Below are 20,375 nucleotides of genomic sequence, written 5' to 3' on the forward strand. Positions count from 1 at the left end.
AAAATTTAAAAAGAAAAAACTATTTAATGCTTACTGCTCATACAGTATAAGATGAAAAGTTAGGAACACTGTAGACTAGCTGAACTATATGGAGAAAAGGTAGAAATAAGCAATTTCCTCCCTTTTTCTGTGAACAACGCAGTTTCTGAATACAAGAATACAAGAGAAATTAAAACTCCACAATTTCAACTAAGCAGTTTTATATTCTAGGCAGCTTAAAATAATTTGCCAATTATACGGGCAAAAGTGAAATGCTACAGTCAAAATCAGCCTTTTTCGTATCACAACCTATTTTCCAAACTTGTTTAAGAAGAAAAGGTCATCTTAAATGTGAACCAAAAGTCATTCAAACAGGATTCAAAAAATTCTGAACCTCCACAGCTGATTTGTCAACTATTTGGTTGCAAAATCTGACTTTAAAAGTCTAATGTGTTATCTTATTATTATTTTTAAAGGGATTTCTTCTGGGATTGCACAGCAAAGGAATGAGCATTTAGTTTATCTTATACAGGAAGGAGGAGAGATTTTTATCCTTAAAAACAGGAGGTTCGCCCACATGATCACCTGGGACAAACTTGGCCAGTGCAAACAGGCTAGAAGGTTATAGGAGCCTGGGAATGTTTAACATCAAGAAAGTAATTACAGCCCAGCAAGATCAGAAGGAATTACACAGGAAATGTGAACAGTAACCCTTTCATGCCAAAAAAAACATGAAAAACTGAACTTTTCTGCTGCCAACCTATGAGGCTGTACAAGCCAATTGCAAAATACAGGAATGGAAAAAACACTATGTATTACTAGACTATAAATTCATAATGATGTGATAAAACTGACCTTCCAAGAACAGAACACAATCTTTGATCTTTCTTGTTACCATATATACGTTGTACAATTAAGAATCCAGAAAAAACATGACAACATTTCAAACATCATATTAGAAGGGACTGAGAGGTCAGTAGTATTTTTAGAAGTTCTTCATTTTATGCTGACCAAACAGTCTCTGCCCTAGAAGGTGGTTAAACATCTTGTTCCTATGCAATCAGGGGAACTTTACTTCCAAAATAAATAGTAAACTACCCAAGCAAAAATGCTAACTCTCTTATTTATCTATTGTATAAAAATGTATCTCCCAAATTCCAAAATAAACCATCTAGCTCATTAGAATAGTTCAAGGGTTTATGTACTGATTTCAGAAGAGAAAAGCTTCTATTTCCCAGAGTCACAAGGAAATCAGAATAGTCTAACTATGGCTGAATCAAGTTACAAAGTTTTCTACTGCCAATGTTTTGGGGGTAGTGGTATTAGCCCATAGATACTCATCATTATGCCCCTGTGACCAACCAGAGTACTAGTGGGCAGGGATTCCATTCCCATGCTTTGTTGAAGGTCTTGGCACGAACCATGCTATCAATCACTCAAGGCAGGTACTGCAGTTCTGGCGCTGAGTAGCAGCAGCTGAGTGGAGGCATGGCTGGGAGTCCCTGGGACAAACAGTACTATATTCTATGTACATAAATTCATAACTCCAGCTGCATACATATCTTATGACCATCATGTTCAGACCATTACAAGCTTTCATAAAAGATCTTACCTGACCTATTTTTATACAAAAATAACAACATATGTAACCAGTTGTTTCAATTGTTTATGCTTTATGATTCATAACCTCTGTTCTCCCCGTGGGATGTCTGGACCCTGATTGTCACACCCCTCTTGTGAATTTGATAGTACTTTCATAGTTAAGAGTACACAACTGAGAACAATTCTAATCAAGCAAGCTGCTACTAAGTGATATTTTTAAAGCTTTCTTACTGTAGAAAAAATGCATTTTTCAGTATCCACCAGGAGGTGACACTCTAAGAGATTAACAAAACACCCTAAGAGGATAAAACATAAAAGAGCCAAGTATTCAAAGGTTTTTTTATGGATTTGTTGTTAAAATGATCTATTGTGAATCTCTTCTAGGTATAACATTAAACAAAAATGTCCGTGCCCTTCGAAATATTTTTTTTAAAGGTGCAATAATTAGCTTACAAGCTTGGTTTTCCCAAAAACTGAAGCAAATGGGGTTTATTTTCAATAAAAGCGAACCAAATCTAACATTGCAGGATAAGTCAGCGCAGGAAAGGAAGGATTGCAGAGAAGTACAAAGTGTTGCCAACATACTCATTTGAAGTATACATTTATATTCAAAGAAAATTATTTTTTATTTCTTCAAATTGTTATTAATTTTTTGTCTCTTTGAAATGAATATTCTTTTATATTTCTCTTTAAAATTACAGGCCAGAACAGCATCACCCTCTTGTCATCATATATTACATGTATTTATAATTAACTCATCATGGTAGCATCGAGGAGCCAGTATTGTAACATCTCTTGCCCTTTTCTATCCCTATCTTGTGGTCTATACTTTTCCCTCACTACCTCTGCATTCCGCTATCAAAACCTCCTTCCTCTGTTCCCCTCTTCCTGGTTTTCTCTTCTTTGCCCCTGGTGGAATTTTTCCATTCTCCACTCTCATATTAAAAAGTCTTCTCCGATGTCACTGAAGTCTACCTGATTGCCTGTTCAGTGGACCTGCCAAGTAAAACAAACTGGACAAAAAACATACTACAGAAGCACAGGATACAATGGCAGAGCACAAAGGACAAGCACACAAACAAGGCAGATGTGGTACAAGTAAGGTCCACCAACCCTGAGAGCCAGAAAGATCACCGCTGACATTATGACCTGCACAAATAACTAGGTAAGTCATTTTGCAAGAAAATGGAAAGTTGAAACAATTTACTGTTACATTTTCCACTACTTTATTGAAACAGAGGCAGAAAAGAGCCAAGTATCTTGAACATAAATTAATTTTTGGTGAAGGGCTTGTATGTTTAAGCCTTCATTTCCCCTAGGTTATAACCTAACCCCACTCTTAGGGCTTGTCTATAAGAAAAATCTGACCAGAGTAACATCTTGAATAGACGCATTATTCCAGAGTTGTAGTAACTTTATTCCAGAATAATTAACATACTTCCAAAGTGGAGTAATTATTCTGGAATAAAATCACTTTTTTCTGGAACAGTGTCCACATGTGGAGCTATTCTGAATTATCTTATTCTGCAATTGCTATTATGGTCAATTTCCCAATATAGATAACTCCTTACTCGGCAATTAAGTTTTCACTGGTCAGGGACTGGATCGGACTTGATTCACAAACCATCAACACTGCTCCTAGATCAGAGGGGTAGCTGTATATCAATGCAAGATGTCTCTTCTCAGGCCTCGCCTATATTTAGGAACTTTAGGAAAAAATTCCCATTGATGCTGCTACCTCCAGTTTAGTTGTGCCAGTGGCAGCCCTACTTTGCACAAGGCTCAAACCTTTACAGTGGCTAGGTGGGTTTAACTGACATGTTTTAAAAAAACACAGGAAGCGAAGAGCCACTAGGGCTCTTGCCAGTGCAACTAAATTAGTGGCACACTGCTGCAATTTTTCCCTAAATTTCTCTAGTGTAGACACAACCTCAGAGGCTGAGTACTTCTTCCTGTACATCGTTCTCTACTCTGCTAGCTCAAGGATCCTACAAATGAACCAAGGTCTCTCATTTGGTTGTGCAGAGCATTAACCACAGGATTCCTAAGCTAGTCAACAGTACTTTTTAAAAAAATATATTATTCTGTTTTTATGGTAACTCTTTAGAAGCTTGGAAAGGAAAATTGGTTCTTTACTATTTTATTCCCTCTTCCATGACTCACACACACTGATTTGTTATTGAGGGTTTGATTAATGAGTTCTGGAGTGCTGATATTGATTTTTTTTAATATTGAGAAAAAAAAATGAAGGTGGGTTTTGTTTTATATAAAGAAAGATACCTAGATGGACTTTGAAAACAGAAAAGAAAGTAAAGGAAGGTCATATTTGGGGCCCACAGACCTTAAGATATAATTTTAAAAGAGGGTTTAAAATGACCCTGCTTTACTTAAAAGCAGATAAATTTCAAAAAACATATATAATTATAGATCATTTCAAAGAGAAAACAATGTTTTTAATGTATAAATCCTTGAAGAAACCTTTCTGCAATGTCAACTTTCCAGCATGATGTCTATACCCATTCTGATCAGTACTGGAAGAGGGGAGTTTGCCTTAAGTTAAAAGCTTTTTCCCCACACTAATATTCAACAGCTTTGTAAAAAACCACCACCAAAGACTGAATAAAAACAGATATCTTGACATGTAAACTGAGATGCCTGAACAGAGTAAGAGAAGTTGCCAAAGAAAGTCTAGAAACCTTTTTCCCCTGAAACGCTCTCCAAGGATGTAGGCTTGGGCATCCAGCATCAAGTAATATTGACCTTTAAAAGAAAAGAAAAAAGGGTAAAAAAGAAAAAGGAAACACCTATTAATCTTTACCATAATTATCCTTATGATTACTTTAACATCTTGGGGATAGTCTGTCTACTGTTTAATGTCAAATTGTTGCCTAATAATTACATATTTAGAGTGAAAGGTCTTTGATAATGAGTGATGAACACATGAATGCACATTTTTAAATATAATTCCCATTAGATGAAAAAGCTTTGTATTGTCTGAGCTTATTACTCTTCGTATAACAGAAATCAGAGATGGAAAGACCTTCTAGGTTACCTTGTCCATTCCATTCCATTCCCCTGATAAGGCAGGACAGTAGCCAACAATAACATTTCCTAGTATTCTATACAGTCTAGTTTTAAAATGACCCAGTGATGCTTTCTTTACATTTTTGGGAAGTCTACTCCACAGTCTAATAGATCACGTCAGGAAGCTTTTGTTGTTCTTTAGCTAAGTTTTCTGTACCTTGATTTCATCCCATTATTTCCCATTACAGCCCCTTGTATATATCTACACAGTTATACAGTGTGAGAGTTTTTTACATATTTATTACTGTTTTCTGAAATGAAGAGTTTCCTGAAACAGGATGAAAAATATGCACAGTCAAGCAATTCCATAAGTAGTTTGTGTGAAGTGAGTTCTCAGCAGACTTCTGAACTATGGGATTTTTCCACTTTTCAAAAGTTGGTCAATAAAATTATCTTTAGTGAGATTACTTCCAAACCCCGAAGTACTAAAGACAAACCCTCTCCTGGGGCAATATTCCATGCTCCCTTTTTCTTACTCCACCCCATCAACCACTCAATGACAAATGCTCATAATCAGAGGCAAACTCTACAGTTGACTGAATGTTGCAAAGGGGGGTAAACAGAACTGCTCATTTTCATCAGTCGTGTGCAGAAAGATTACTTTTAGATCAGAATTTTACCATTACTGTATTCAGGGGACAAACCTGGATTTTCAACATCTGCCCATACATCCCAGAGCACTGAAAATATAACAACAAAGAATGTCTATAGGTTAAATCAAAACCACTGCCATGTTACAATGCCAGAAGATGGCAATAAGGATTTCGGTTTACTAACAGTTTCTTCTGATGATCGCAGTTTTTTCAGTCTTCATTAGATAACCTAATATTAGACAGCAGATTTATTTCTTTTCATAACATCAATCACATTGCAAATGCCCCCAGGACAGAGAATGTGTCCATGTGCTTATTAAGTATAAAGCACACTGTCAATGCCTAATAAATAATAAAGAGGCACAAGAGCACCACACCAAGAGCTCAGAATAAAACTGTTTTACCCAACTTTTGCAAATGCCTACTTGAGGAAGATGAGATTGTCTATCATTACGTACCAATGAAAGGAAGTTTAATGCTCTAAAACAGCGGTTCTCAACCTTTTTTTCCCAAGTACCACTCCGGTCAGGTACAGTCAGGTCAAGTACCACTTCACCTGACTGTACCTGGCCAGAGTACTACTCAGAAAATAAGCGCAGTAAGCACTTTCAATCAATACCCTCCGCCGAAACCCTACAGTCATTTGCCCGTTTTCGGCGGCAGCAAGGGGGCATGATTCCGCGGGGGGAGGGAAGAACGGCAGCGGCGGCTTTTCTCAGCAGGCGGGGGAGAGCAGGGCTGTCAGGTTCTGTCGGCGGCTAGGGGGGAATCGGCGGCGGGGGTGGAGAGGCGGCGGGCGGGTTTCTCGGCCCTGGGGGGGGGGGATCAGCAGCAGCATTTGTCGGCGGCTGCGGGGGGGGGGAATCGGCGGCAGCGTTTGTCGGCGGCAGCGGGGGGGGGGGGGGGGAATCGGTGGCAGCAGGGTTTCTCGGCGGCGGGGCGGGGGGGATTCGGCGGCAGCAGGGTTTCTCGGCGGCGGGGAGGGGGGGATTCGGCGGCGCAGTTTGCCTCGCGTACCACCGAGCCGGCTTCCGCGTACCACTAGTGGTCCGCGTACCACCGGTTGAGAGCCCCTGCTCTAAAACAATGGTTCCCAACCTGTGGCCCGCGGGCTCTTGCCTAAGGAGCCAGGCAGAGTGTGTCGCCACGGGGCTACAAAACCGGTGCAGGTTCCTTGCTGCAGCCCAGGGGACAGGAGATCAGCACTTCCCTCTGCCTGGCTGTAGCAGGGAGCACAGCAAAGTGCTCTGCCTGGGTTCATAGGCGCTACGGCCCCTGCTGGAGCCAGAGGGAAGGGAGATCAACGCTTCCCTCCCTCGGTTCCAGCAGAGAGCAAAGTGCTCTTGCCTGGGTCCCTAGGCACTGGGGTACCTGCTGGAGCCAGATATCTCCTGTCTCCCTGGCTGCAGAAGAGAGCCACTACTGAGGGACCCAGGTGGAGCGCAAGGGGCTACAGGACACATGCAGTTTCCCTGCTGCAGCCATGAGGACAGGAGATCAGCAAGGAGACAGCCTCCTCGCTGAACGCCTTCCATCTGGCTGTAAGGGGGGGAGGAGAGGAGAAGGCTGCTGGAGGAGCAGCCAGGACCCACCATGCTTAAGGAGGGACAGGACTCTAAAAATCAGTGCCTTTCGGTTTGGCCTGCACTGTGATTTAGCTGCCAGGCCACGCGCTTAAGTGTGTAGTGACAGTCATCTACACTAGTGTTTTGTCTGTGAGTGTGACATACTGTGAGTAATCTGTAGGTGTAACTTTGTAACTGTTTTTCACAGTTTAATTTTTTTCATTTGCTTTGCACTTAACGTTTACTTTAAATACGTAGTTCTTTGCAGTCCTTAATGGTGTATACATCAATATGTTTTTATGAGTTGATAGAATGGTGGCCCTTCAGGGTTGTAAAAATTATATTTGTGGCCCTCGTGCCAAAAAAGTTGGGAACCACTGCTCTAAAATGTCTTAGTCATAACAAGAACATGCTTTATTTTGACTTAACCCTAGGCTCTAGCCTGACTATATACTAAAATAAGATTATTTCCAGGATAATTTAGCTGTATCAGAGATAATCTATTACACATGGAATGCCACAATTTCTTACGGCTGGATTCATACACACTATGTATAAAATCTTTCGGGCTTCCAAATTCTGAAGGTCATACAAAGGTTTACCTCAAAGCTCCATTTTCCAGGGCATTTGTGGCCTTGTAGGGATTAGGGTGACACAGAAGAATTTTTTCATTGAATCCATTCTTTAATGAAGAATGTGCTATCTTCAACCCACTAATCTCAGTCTAGTTGGTTTGATATGCCATCTTTTCCAATATAAAGTACCCTTACTTCCAATTTGCATGGATTTATAACATTTTTGTAAAAATGTGCTCCATACTCAAAACTGGCATACTGCTTCTTGAATTGAAAGCAAATTTCACTCTTCTCCTCAAAAAATCTGCAGAACTGTTTTAAGTTAGAAATATGTTTCAAGCCCTTTTGCATTTCAAACATGGATTCCTTTTTTAAAAATATACTAAGATTTTGTTCTGCCTTAGCCCATAAAATGGAATTAAACTTTTGGGCACTCAAAAAACAAAACAAATTTCATTTGTAAACACAGTTCATTCCACATGAACATCAATATTTCTGACAATAACTTCCAAAGGATTTTTAACAACGTAAGCTTTGGTGCACGTGGGTGGAGCACTAAACAGCCTTTAAACCCATCATACTTGGTCATACATGCGAAACTGTTCTTGGCATAATAACTCAAAACCACCACAATAAACCATAATTCCAAAAAAGTAAGCACAGGATATGTGGCAAATAAAATATGTTTTAAACATATGCAATTACATATTAAACAAAAGACTAACGCTGCTGACATAGCATGCTGCCTAAAGATGTGGTCTTACTCTTTGCTGGAGTCTTATCCTAAACTTTACTTCATTCATATGCAAAACACTCATTTCTTTGGTGTTGCGCTCTTTTCCTTCCTCTGCCCTATTAACTTTGAACAAAAATAGGAGCAGATGATTATACACTCAAATGTTACACAGCATGAGAGTATCACAGATACAAAAAAGTTAAAAAAAAAAAAAAAAAAAAGAAAAAGAAAAGATGATTACTCTAATACAGGGGTTCTCAACCGGTGGTACGCGTACCAGTAGTGGTACGCGGAAGCCGGCTCAGTGGTACGTGAGGCAAACCGCGCTGCCGAATCCCCCCTCCCCGCTGCCGAGAAACCCTGCTGCTGCCGATTCCCCCCCGCCGCCGAGAAACCCTGCTGCCGCCGATTCCCCCCCCGCTGCCGAGAAACCCTGCTGCCGCCGATTCCCCCCCCGCAGCCGCCGACAAACGCTGACACCGATTCTCCCCCCGCTGCCGCCGACAAATGCTGCTGCTGATCCCCCCCCAGGGCCGAGAAACCCGCCCGCCGCCTCTCCACCCCCGCCGCCGATTCCCCCCCTAGCCGCCGACAGAACCTGACAGCCCTGCTCTCCCCCGCCTGCTGAGAAAAGCCGCCGCTGCCGTTCTTCCCTCCCCCCGCGGAATCATGCCCCCTTGCTCCCGCCAAAAACGGGCAAATGGCTGTAGGGTTTCGGCGGAGGGTATTGATTGAAAGTGCTTACTGCGCTTATTTTCTGAGTAGTACTCTGGCCAGGTACAGTCAGGTGAAGTGGTACTTGACCTGATTGTACCTGACCGGAGTGGTACTCGGGAAAAAAAGGTTGAGAACCGCTGCTCTAATACTTTGTTCCATTTCTTTGAATGGAATGTGCTTTAATGCTTCATTGAAGCATGGCTGACAACTTTCAACTATATCTCGTATGCTACAAAACTTAACATTTATAAAAGTCTTACCCAGCACTTATTATAGGGATCAAGATCAGCCTTCAAATTATGCATGAGTATCTGTGCCTTCACGTTAAGTGGAAAATTAGGTAAATTTAGAATATTTTACAGGAACACCGCCAATTATAATTGACAACTCTTCAAACAGGGTCTCAGAAAAGTGATCTTTTGCCATCTTAATATACAGATTAGTAGAAATGATCATCACTGAATTCATATTATATTTTAGATTAATATACAGTATCAATATTAATGGGATATGATTACAAATTGTTAATCAGATATAAGCAAGGAAATAACTGTTTAACAGTTGTTATGTTTCCACACAATGTATTCTGAAAATAGTCAAGAGAGACGATCACTTAGGAGAATTTCAGTTTCCCCAAAAGATCTCTAACTTTTAAATTGTTAAAAATATATGTATATATCCCCAGCTTTCTGGCATTAACTTTTCCCCAGGCAAACAGAGGAAAATGCAATTGCCCTTTTGCTCCCCTGAACAAACAATAGGTAATCTTGTGTCTCACAACCACATCAAAGAACTGTGCCCAAAATAATCAATATAGCTGATCTGCTTTATGACTATCATTCTCTGTGAAAACTGAAGATTCATGAACTTTGCCAACGATTCGCCATTTACACTGTGATGATAAAGTAGATACTGGAAAACCCTTCAGAAACCTGTTTCTGCTACCTGCAAGACCATAGAAAAAAAAAGTGTAAATTACTGGGTAACTGGTCTCTAAACAAATAAAATACTGCAGTGCAAAAGGCATGTGGGTTACATGAGCATAAGTCTTGGATTGTTGTTAATTCTTTTGTTTTTCTGGGGATAGGATGGGGTGGTGGGACTGTTATGTAACAAGGGGAAAAGAGCAGAATATTCAATCAGAAAGGAGCAACACTGGAGTCAAAGCAGGACACTGTGGGAAGAAGGGACAACATTTGTCTGAGTGCAGCCTCTAGTGTTGATTTCAACACCTGGGAACCGGAGGAAAAAAACTGTCAGGCCTGTAGATCGTAAAAAAGACCCTATTTGGGAATATTTTCATGAAATTCCTATATCTCTGGGTAAAAAAGGAACGTGCTCAAAGTAAACAATACAACACAGAGCTGCAAGGCCTGAATGTCAAAATGAAACATCATGGCAAATGCTCCTCAGAAAGCAATGACTGTGTCCACATCATCATCATCTTCAATCTGGATAAACTGGTTAATAAATTTATTTTCGCACTGTTGTTATGAACTGCCTACCATGTCTTACTATGCCAGTAAATGGTCATTTAAATTATTGCTTGCAGTGTTATTGTTGCCATACTAGTCCCAGGATATGAGACAAGGTTGGGTGAGGTAGCATCTTTTATTAGACCAGCTTTTGTTGGTGAAAGCAACAAGCTTTCAAGCTACACAGAGCTCTTCTTCAGATACTCTTCAATATTTATTGAAAATATTCCCAGACATAAAGAAGAGCTCTGTGTAGCTTGAAAGCTTGTCTCTTTCACCAGCAGAAGTGGTACAATAAAATATATTACCTCATCCACCTAGTTTCTTACTTAGATAATTGTCATACATTTGTGTTTTGGGTGATTACTTACTTATTAATTTCAAAATGTTTGTGTTAAAAAAATAATTGGTATGTTAGCTTGCTGTGGGAGTATTTATGAATTTTATTTTTACTCTTATTGCTGGACATCTGAATGGTTATATTGAGCAATAAAAAAATCAAACATCCTAGGTGAAAATGTCCTGATTAAAAGAAAAATTTATTAGGTATTTAAGAATTTTAACATTGAAAAAATGTAGGGGGGTTTTCAAGCTGTTTGGTATGTTACTAGAGATAAGGGTTTAAACAGACTTAGGTAATCCTTATGATTTGTTATATTCCCTTTAAGATTGAGTTTAGAACAAATTATATCATTTAAATAATGATACAGACAGCTGCAGTAGCAGGAATCTTTCATTCACAATCTCATTTTTTAAAATCAGTGCACTGAGTAATACTCAGCGAGTGAGAGTGACTTTTTTTACACCACTTTGTTTCAGGGTCTGAAACATGAAGTGTTATGAACATCCATCATCTGCAATGTCCATAGCTTCAGAGTCATCTGCTAGTATAACCAGAAGTGCTGCAACTAAAGATGAGTCAGACAAATTCCTTGTAACAAAAAAGAGACTTTCTTCATCAGCCAGTAAGACCATGGATAAATTCATAATCAGGACCCAGCAAATTCCAGCAAGATCCCATAGATGAAACAATTGCTCAGTTCATTTATGCAACAAATTCTCCCTTTTGCCTTGTTCAGGACAAACTTGTCATTGACATGGTTGAATCATTATGACCAGGCTATACTCTACCTGGCAGAGCAGACATTGCTGGAAAGTTGCTGGATAAATCTATGAGAAGGAAATTGAACAGCATGCAAAAAAAAAAAAAAAAAAAAAACCATAGGAAAGTTGTTAAACTAAGTCTTGATGGGTGGAGCCATGCACACAATGATCCAGTTCTGTGTGACAACTGAAAATATGGTTATCTATCTTACAGAAACAACTGATACACCAGGAAATGCCATACAGCAGAATACTTAAAAAAGAAATAGCAGTAAAAGCCATAACAAACTGAACAAAAATTCACGACTCAAGAGAGTAGCTTTGTCACTGACAATACTACAAATGTAACAAAGGTGGGAAGAAATCTAGAAGACGATAATGAAGATAACCTGAAACTTATAACACACACGTGCATTGTTTATTTTGATACATCTTTTAGTCAAAAATATAAATACAACTCCAGGAATAAAGGAATAATTGCAAAATACTTCCGTAACAACCACTTTCCTTCAGCTTCACTAAGAACAGAAGGATTCAAGCTAATTCTTCCCCAAGAAGTAAGATGGAATTCAGTGGTTGACTGTTTTGAGCTATTTATCAAGAACTGCCCTATTCCGATGATTATTTCTGAAGAAAAAATTGTGTCAAAACACACGGAACTGTCACAGCTAAAGCATCAACAACATTGGAGTAAAGAGAAATGTAAAATATATGCTGAATATACTGAAACCTATTTCCATAGTCTTGGACAAGCTGCAAAAAGATTGCTGCTGTATTTCTGATGCTGTTGAAATTTGGACAGAACTTCAAGAGACATTGAAGAAAGAAATACCCAACAACAAAGTTCAATTGTAGGCAGTAAAGAAGCAGATGGATCAAGCACTTACTCCATCTTATTTTCTTGCCAATATTCTCAATCCAAAGTACCAGGCTAGATGCCTAATTACTGAAGAAAATGCTGCTGCTATGACTTGGGCATCTAATAATCACCCAATCATGCCAACCACAATAAACTTCATGGCTGGAGGTGAACCATTCAAACAGAACACATTTGCTGATGATGGTTTAAAAAAAGTCATACCACTGAACTGGTGAAAGTCACTAGCTAAGCACGTGGAACTATATAGCTTGAGTCTTTGTGGAAGTACTAACCCAGCTTTTGACCACACTTGCCCCTTCTGCAGACAGAAAAAGAGTATTTTCTTCATTTGGTCTAATTAATTCAAAGTTGAGAAATCAATTGGGAGTTAAAACAAGAAAACTTGTCTTTCTCTTCCAGTCTATGAATAAAAATGAGGTGGGAGGGGATGAGATCTACTAGTTTTAACAGTTCAAAGAACAGCCTAAGTAATTTAGGAGATTGTGGTCTTCTCTTCAAGAGACTTAGGCAAGTAAGAATTTAACCTCCAGTCACTTTCACTTAGGCTTACTTGAACATTTTCCCAGGCTGATTTGAAATAATCAGTTTAATTCAATGACTACAGTTAACCCTTGTTTCTTTAATAAATCATTTAATTGTAAATGTGAAACATGTTTTGATAAGTTTATGTACTCCAAACATCTAAGTTTGTTCTGCCTAACAAAAATGAATTTTATATGCTGTTTTGTGTGTTTAATTAAATTCCAGTTACCATCCAAATGGAGCTTGACACAAATCATGAGCAAAAAGTTAAAGATGTACCAATTCCAGTGTAAAGGCTCTATTTAGTTGTAAATCAACAAGTTTTAATGGCTATATCAGCGAATGAGAATGCACTTTTCTTCAGAAAATAACTGAAGTATAAATGAAAAAGTTAATTAAAATCAATTATTTAAATCTTTCTACTTGGTGACCGTCTCAATTTAAATCAATCCACCCTATGAAGAACTAACACTGGGAAGCCATAATGACTGCAATCTAGGGCCATCAACTTTGATTGTTTCTCAGTGACTGGCTCACCAACATGAAATAGTTTTTCTACATGGAAGATGGGGGATGAGTACTTCTCACAGCACATGGCAAAGAGACAGTGTCTCCATTTAACAAGAGGCTTCTCTCTGGATGACAGAAGTGGACCAACCACTGTCAGACAACAAGGGCTCAAAGGAAAAAGAGGACAGGAGAGATCTGCTCAGCTTGAAATACTAATAGACCTTGCATTCAAAAGAAGGAGACAAGTTTAGACAAGGGGAGGGTGCATCTCAGGACTTCTATGGTTTTCAAAGATCTGTAACTCTGGAGTGCTTTTAAGGAGTAAAGTCACTGTGATTAAGAAATTCCTTTGCTAAGCCTGTATTCCTTGCTTTCCTGCCATGACATCTCCATAGGAGTTAAACTAGAAGTCAAGAGCGCTTACAGCCTGGTGGAGTTCAGAGAGCATGTATAAATAACTGGGGAGAAGGGGTGTTTCGGAGGTTTGAGACACTGATTTTGCAGACTATAACAGCTGGATTGTGGGTTGCAACATCCTAAGGAAGGACAAAGACAAGAAGGCTGACCCTGGGAGCTTGTCCTTGAATTCCAGCGCTAGAAACAGTAACTAGACACTACCCACATCTAATTGACTTGGAAGCAGATAGAATCCAGTGACTGGGTCCACTCATAACAGACTAGTGTCTGCAGGGTCTGATACTGGATCAGGTTGTAACACCATCAAGCAACAGGTAATTCTGAGGAAAAAATTGTAGCTCAATAACAAAAAAAATAGATGTTATCCTTGCAGTTCCTGATTCTGACCCAAGCTAGCTAACTCAAACTTATGATTTACTGATTCCTACAGTACGAATTACTTTAGCCAGAAGACAGAACTTAAAAATATTTATGATTAAATTGTTTAGAATAAACCATTTAATTGCACAACCCCCAAGTTTCAATTATATCTATCCTTTTTATGTAGAGCAGCAACGTCTCAAAGATATTACAGTGAACGAAGGAGAATAGAGCCTGGATGAAGAACACCTCATTCAAACTGAGCACAGAAAAATCCTTTGTGATGTTAGTCAGACATAAATACACTGAAGCGCCACCACCTCACCCTAATCAAAAACATATACCCTCCAGTGGGGCACAGCCTTGGGGCCATCACTACCCCAGTAAATCAAAGAGCAACTTACCAAAAGTTCCTCATTCTATATCCAGATAGCAAAATGACTTCAGCCATTCCTCTTGGACTAAGACGTGCCCACCTTAGTTCACAAATCTGTCACATTCAAGCTGATCTACAGCAACTATGGAGACAATAAATTGATGGAGCTACAGCTGACACACAATGTGGGGGGTGCATCTCCAAAGTGGGACAAGCTGAAAAGAAGATATCACACCAGTACTTTAAAGCTAGCATAAACAATATGGAACATATGTTAAGATCTGGTATTTATTTATAAAGTTCTCAGTAAGACAGATCCATACATTTGAGAGGCCAACTGTCCTTCAGAGACCAACCACAGCTGCTCCAATCACCCAGCATACCTAATCTATCAGAAAGCAGATAAACACTTGAAGCAGCAGAAAATAGAGCTTTCTCAACATCTAGAACAAGCTTGTGGAGCGCCATCACAAAGAAAATCAGGAGATGGCCTACTGTCTCCATCTTCAGGTCATGCTACAAGACCAGAGCAGAAAAAAAAACCTATCATACTCAAGAGTAATAGCACATGCTACACCTAGAACAGGACTGAGAACTGAAGCTGCACTTAAAGTTAGCAGCCCATGATCACACTTACAGGAAAACAGAGAACTGACTGCATTTGTTTTTATAATCTACCTACAGTCATATGGCAATAAACAAAAAAGATGATGGAAAAGGAGTGAGAAGATAAGCATGTAATCATTTAACCAAGTAGTCAAAGTATACACAAGGTGGTTATAGAATTGGTCCCCAAAAAAGGGTTGTCAGACATTTTACTGTAGGCAAAGATGAATTACTTCCACCCTGACCTACTTAACTAATTTTTTTAAAGTATGTTACTTACAGTGAAGTTGATAGTAAGCAAACCAATGCAGACACAGCCTTTCTAAGATCAGACATGCATTTGCACCAGCTTGTTTATGCAATCTCTCTCAATAAAGGGATATGGCTTTTAAATAAATATTTTTGAAATGGCAACAATCTTTGAGAAGTCACAATGGTGAGATGTTTGAAACATAACTACTATTTAAGGTTTGACCAATATTCAGGGCTACGATTCTTGACAGAAGTCCAGCCCTCTTTCATTAAAATGAACTTTGTTTTCTCTTCTAGATGAACTAACTAATCCTTCAAACTCTTTCATTTCTTAGATTCATTTTCTCAGAAAAACATCCAACACATATCTTGGCCATCCAAAGCCTGGTAAATGTCCCATAGGTCACTAAGCTACCTCCTTTAAAGCAAATTTAATGCAATTAAAGCATCAATTATAGTCTTGTAGACGTTCCTTATTTCACAAGTAAATCCTGCCTCTACAATTATTGGACTTGTGGAAAAAGATGTCTACATGTATGTGTTAGCAGTTGCAGCATGATAAGGTTCTAATCAAACACCAACGCTGAGTGCTATAGTATGATTTCCAATGAGGGGGGGAAAACCTACGATGAGGACTTTTCAAAATTCCCACAAGCTTTCTGAATCTGTTTATTTCTGTCACAGCAATTCCCTAACATATCTGCTCTTTGCTGCTCCAGAGCCAAATATAACAAACTTAACTCAGTCTGCTGCTAAACACACTAAAGAATAAAAACTGAAGCCTAAAATGCATGTGTGACAAAGTGAGAATTTTTTGCAATATTTTTGCTAAATCCTATATGTGATTCAGTTTCCCACTGTATTTTTCATTGCCACCCAATGTGGGAAAGCAGGATTAAGTACGCTGTCAGGGGAGGCTGAGGCTATGCCACTGTGTTGCTGTAGCACTTCAGTGTATAAACTCAATATAGTGACGGGAGGGGTCCCTCCCATTGCTATAGTTAATTCATGTGCCTAAAAGGTGGTAGCTAAGTCAATGGAAGAATTCTTCTGTCAGCCTAGCACTATTTGCATAGAGAGTTAGCTCAGTTTAACACGTCACTCAGGAGTGTGGATTTTTCACACCCCTGAGTAACATAGAGATGTCGACCTAACTTTTATGGTGTAGATCTGGCCTAGGAGATATAGGTGTGTTTGCCTAGCTGTCTGAGTGGACTGAAAGGATAATTAAAGAAAGACTGGCTGAAGCCGACCAATATCAACGGAAAAGCCAAGACGACAATGGAAAGCCCAATCACCAAGAGAGAGGAGGGTTTACCCATCTCGCAGCAGGGATGCAGAGTAGAAACCACAGTTTGAGAACAAAGGACTGGAAACTGTGAGGTGGGGTAATAAAGGTTGGCTTCTAAAGAAGGAAGTCAGAGAGAGAGACAGAGAGCCTGAAAATGAAGTTCATTACAGCTTGGTTGGTAGATTGGTCTGGAATGACCATAATGAACAATGCTTTAATTTTCATTTCTCTGTGCTAATCTAAGGACTTCCTATGCTGTTTTCAAGTTGACTAATAAACTTGACTGTTTTGACAATGCTGCTCGACTGTCCCTGTAACTATTTGATAAGGTTGCATTAATCCCTGAAGAGCAAGAGACTGTTCCAAGTTGGTGGCATAGCACTGATTCTGTGGATCCATGACTGCACGTCAGTTAGGAGAGGAAGCAGAATTCTGTAGGACAAAGTACAGTTAGAGTGGCTCCCTGCCGAAATTTGTTTTTGGTGTTTTTGTCTACCACTTGGATATTTATTCTAATTTCATTTGCTTGTAGCTTCTAGGATTTTGACCATGCCAAAAAAGCAGACTAGCTGGCTGACAAATTTCATCATACTCAGTTTATTACGATACTCGGTGCCATCTTCTTCGATGACCCTTTTCCAGCCGTGATAGAAGTTTGGCTAGCTGATACACAAGACCAGCATTAGCTCACCTTGTGCCCCCTCCCTGAATACTTCACTCACCATGCACACAGGCCTAAGGAACACAAATCTGGGGACAGAGTAGCTATTCTATTCTCTGTTGGTCTTAAATTCATAAAAGCTCACCTCAAATCAAAATTCTTTGGATACATCCACTTAATCTACGAGAGCAGACACAAAAATAAACTGATCATTCCCCCCAGAAAAGCTGAATGACACAATGTCTGATGCAGTGATGAAATTCACAAGACCAGCTATCTTGGAAGACTTCAATGTCCATGTAGATGAAAACTCTAATATTAGAGCTTAAAACCTCCTATCCAAACTCTCCACTTTAGGTTTCTTGCAAACAATCTCTAGATACACACAAAATCAGCCAGATTGTAGACTCAGTCTCAGACTGGATGTACCCTACCAAGAAGTCAAAGAGTAGAATAATTAGCAAGGCATTACAACCACTTTCTGAATACTTCTATAAGCATTCTTCTCTGGCCATTAGGAACATCCTATCAAAGGCAGTTTGTTGAGGATTTTGGAAGGATATAATGTATATTACATAATGATTTGTCCAATAGTTCCTCCCCTACAAGTCACTGGACCTAGGACCTGCTTGAGACTCCACTTCTGTCTAGCCAGGCCCACCAGGCAAGCATGGATGAGCCCAATGCAGGGGAAGGAACCTCTAGTAAATGTGTGCATTCATTTTTCCTTACCACATTTAAATTTAAAGATGGTGCCCAGCCCAGCCCAAAGCTAACAATACATGGGTATCAACGTTTCACTAGTACAAGAAGAGGTAGCAGTCCAAAAAAGCCCAGTGTTCGAGTTCAATTTTACATCCTTGTACTACTCAGGGAGGTGATTAATAAACATACGATGCAAAAATGCTCAAAGCAATACAACATACTAACGGACACCTTTCCTGTTTTCTGCAGCTGGGAAGTGAAAGGACACAGCTTTCCTGATTAGATAGTCCTTTCCAGGCTATTAGGGAAAGACTCACGAATAGAGCTTCCTTAACTCTGGGTCTCTCTAGCCTACTGCCCCTTTCTAGGAGGTGAGTTAGTTTATACCTGACTCACTGCAAGTCACATTGTTGCTCCTACTCATTTTCCATGTGACTACAACTTCCCATTTTAAGAGGCCCAACAGCCAACCCAGGTGCACTGGAATTCCCCGAAGCCCAAGGCCTTGTTAGAGAGTTATGCTATGAAACTGAAATCCTATAAACGGACATGCATTTTTATCCAATGTCCTGTCAAAACTGCAGGATACGAAATAACAACGAGCAAAATTTATCTTGAATATATCATAAGAGGAATGTGAACAAAGAAAGCAAACCCTTTTTCAATCTTTAACATTGTTCATTACTTGCCATATAAAGATCCAGAGGGATCCCTTGCTCTCCTATTCAACAGTACATAGGTAGCAACAATGTACATTGAAATAGAAGTTTTCAAAGAAAAACTCCGAGGTTTAATGATGTGTAAATATGTATTAAAAATAAAATAGTTGAAATTTTAAAATACCATATATTAGAATAATATTTGTGGAAATTTAATTTTTTTTTCTTGCTGTACATGTCTCTGACTTTATATCGTGGAAGTAGACATATTCTGAAACAGACAGTAAGTAGACTCTTCTCTCTTTCCTCCTGCACTTTTCTAGCCTCAATCCTGTCAACACAAATATTCCAAAAGCACTCTTTCCCATATCTATTATGTATATCTCATTTTTGAGGAATGTAACACATTTTCATCCAAGTTATATATATTCCACACAAATTTGATGTCCCTTCACTTTTGGTGGTGAAAAGTATTTACCTCAAATAAAGTCTCATGAAACCAAAGTTATAGAAAGAGCTCTTTCTACTAAAGAAAAGAGCCTTTTAAATTTCCTGAATGGATAGTTTTTGCTTCCCTCTTTTTGGGTCTTTGTCACACACTGAGTCCCATTATTTGGGCTGTGGCAGCTTAACAGGTAATTCTTCCCCACTCAGACTTCACCTGGACTGCAAAGATTCTCCCTGAAGGCTGAACTCAGATTCCACTGATCATTCTAGGGTCTGATATATGCTACAAAGTGACATCAACATAAGTTACCCTACAACATATCTGTGCACATCTATGCCCAAATTTGTCTTTCATTGATGTAAGTGCGCCATTACAGCAATGCAGTAAAACCACCTGTCTGAATGGTGCTGAGCCATGGTCAACCTGCTGAGGTCAATACTGTGCCAATGTAGACACTGCTTGACCTATGTTGACCCTATTAGTCCTCCAGCACCTTTCCCACAATGCCCCATTCCCTGTGACAATGACCTGTCTCTGGTCAAAATTTTGAACTTCACTGCCCAGGAGTCATGGAGACTGAAAGCCACCTCACATTTAAAACCACCTGGGTAATTTTGAAAGGCCTTTTCCTGATCATCCACCTTGATGTGTGCACTTAACAGCTCTCCCTCATTGAGTCCAACTGCCCAAATGACAATGCTAGCTCCAGGCACTAGACAAACTCCTGCCTAGAGTAGACAAGACGTATTGGATCTTCAGGGTCTGTGGGGAGAAGAGGCTGTGCAAGCATAGCTACAGACCAGCTATACAAATGCGGACATCTATACATGGGATATTGTACGAGGTATGCAGGCAAAGGGTTACAACGGAGCAGCAGCAATACTGTGTGAAAGGAAAAGAGCTGTGCCAGGAACACCACAAGGCCAAGAAGCACAAAAATCGATCTGGTGCTGAGCCGCAGACTTGCCACTTTTACATGAGCTGCATGCCATACTTGACGGAGACCGCATCAGCATCTCACAGACCACCATGGATATCTCAGAGGAACTTGAGACAAAGATCCCTGCCATGAACAACGCGGAGGAGGGGAAGACTCAGCAGGGAGCTCCAGCCATACCATGACCTAGGACCTGCTCGAGACTCCACTTCTGTCTAGCCAGGCCCACCAGGCAAGCATGGATGAGCCCGATGCAGGGGAAGGAACCTCTAGTAAGTGTGTGCATTCATTTTTCCTTACCACATTTAAATTTAAAGATGA

General features: G+C 39.8%; 1 protein-coding gene across 1 annotated transcript in view; it reads right to left on the bottom strand.

Moving 5' to 3' along the window:
* Positions 1-20,375, bottom strand: part of ZNF438 (zinc finger protein 438) — a 97,587-nt gene that overhangs the window by 70,982 nt on the left and 6,230 nt on the right. Inside the window, exon 2 of the mRNA XM_067542591.1 lies at positions 4,278-4,341. The gene's annotated coding sequence lies outside the window, so the exon portion shown is untranslated. The remainder of the gene's footprint in view (positions 1-4,277; positions 4,342-20,375) is intronic.

Source organism: Emydura macquarii, unplaced genomic scaffold (assembly GCF_026122565.2).
Source record: "Emydura macquarii macquarii isolate MOO-44397 ecotype Brisbane River unplaced genomic scaffold, CSIRO-AGI_Emac_v2 contig_719, whole genome shotgun sequence".
NCBI lineage: Eukaryota > Metazoa > Chordata > Testudines > Chelidae > Emydura > Emydura macquarii.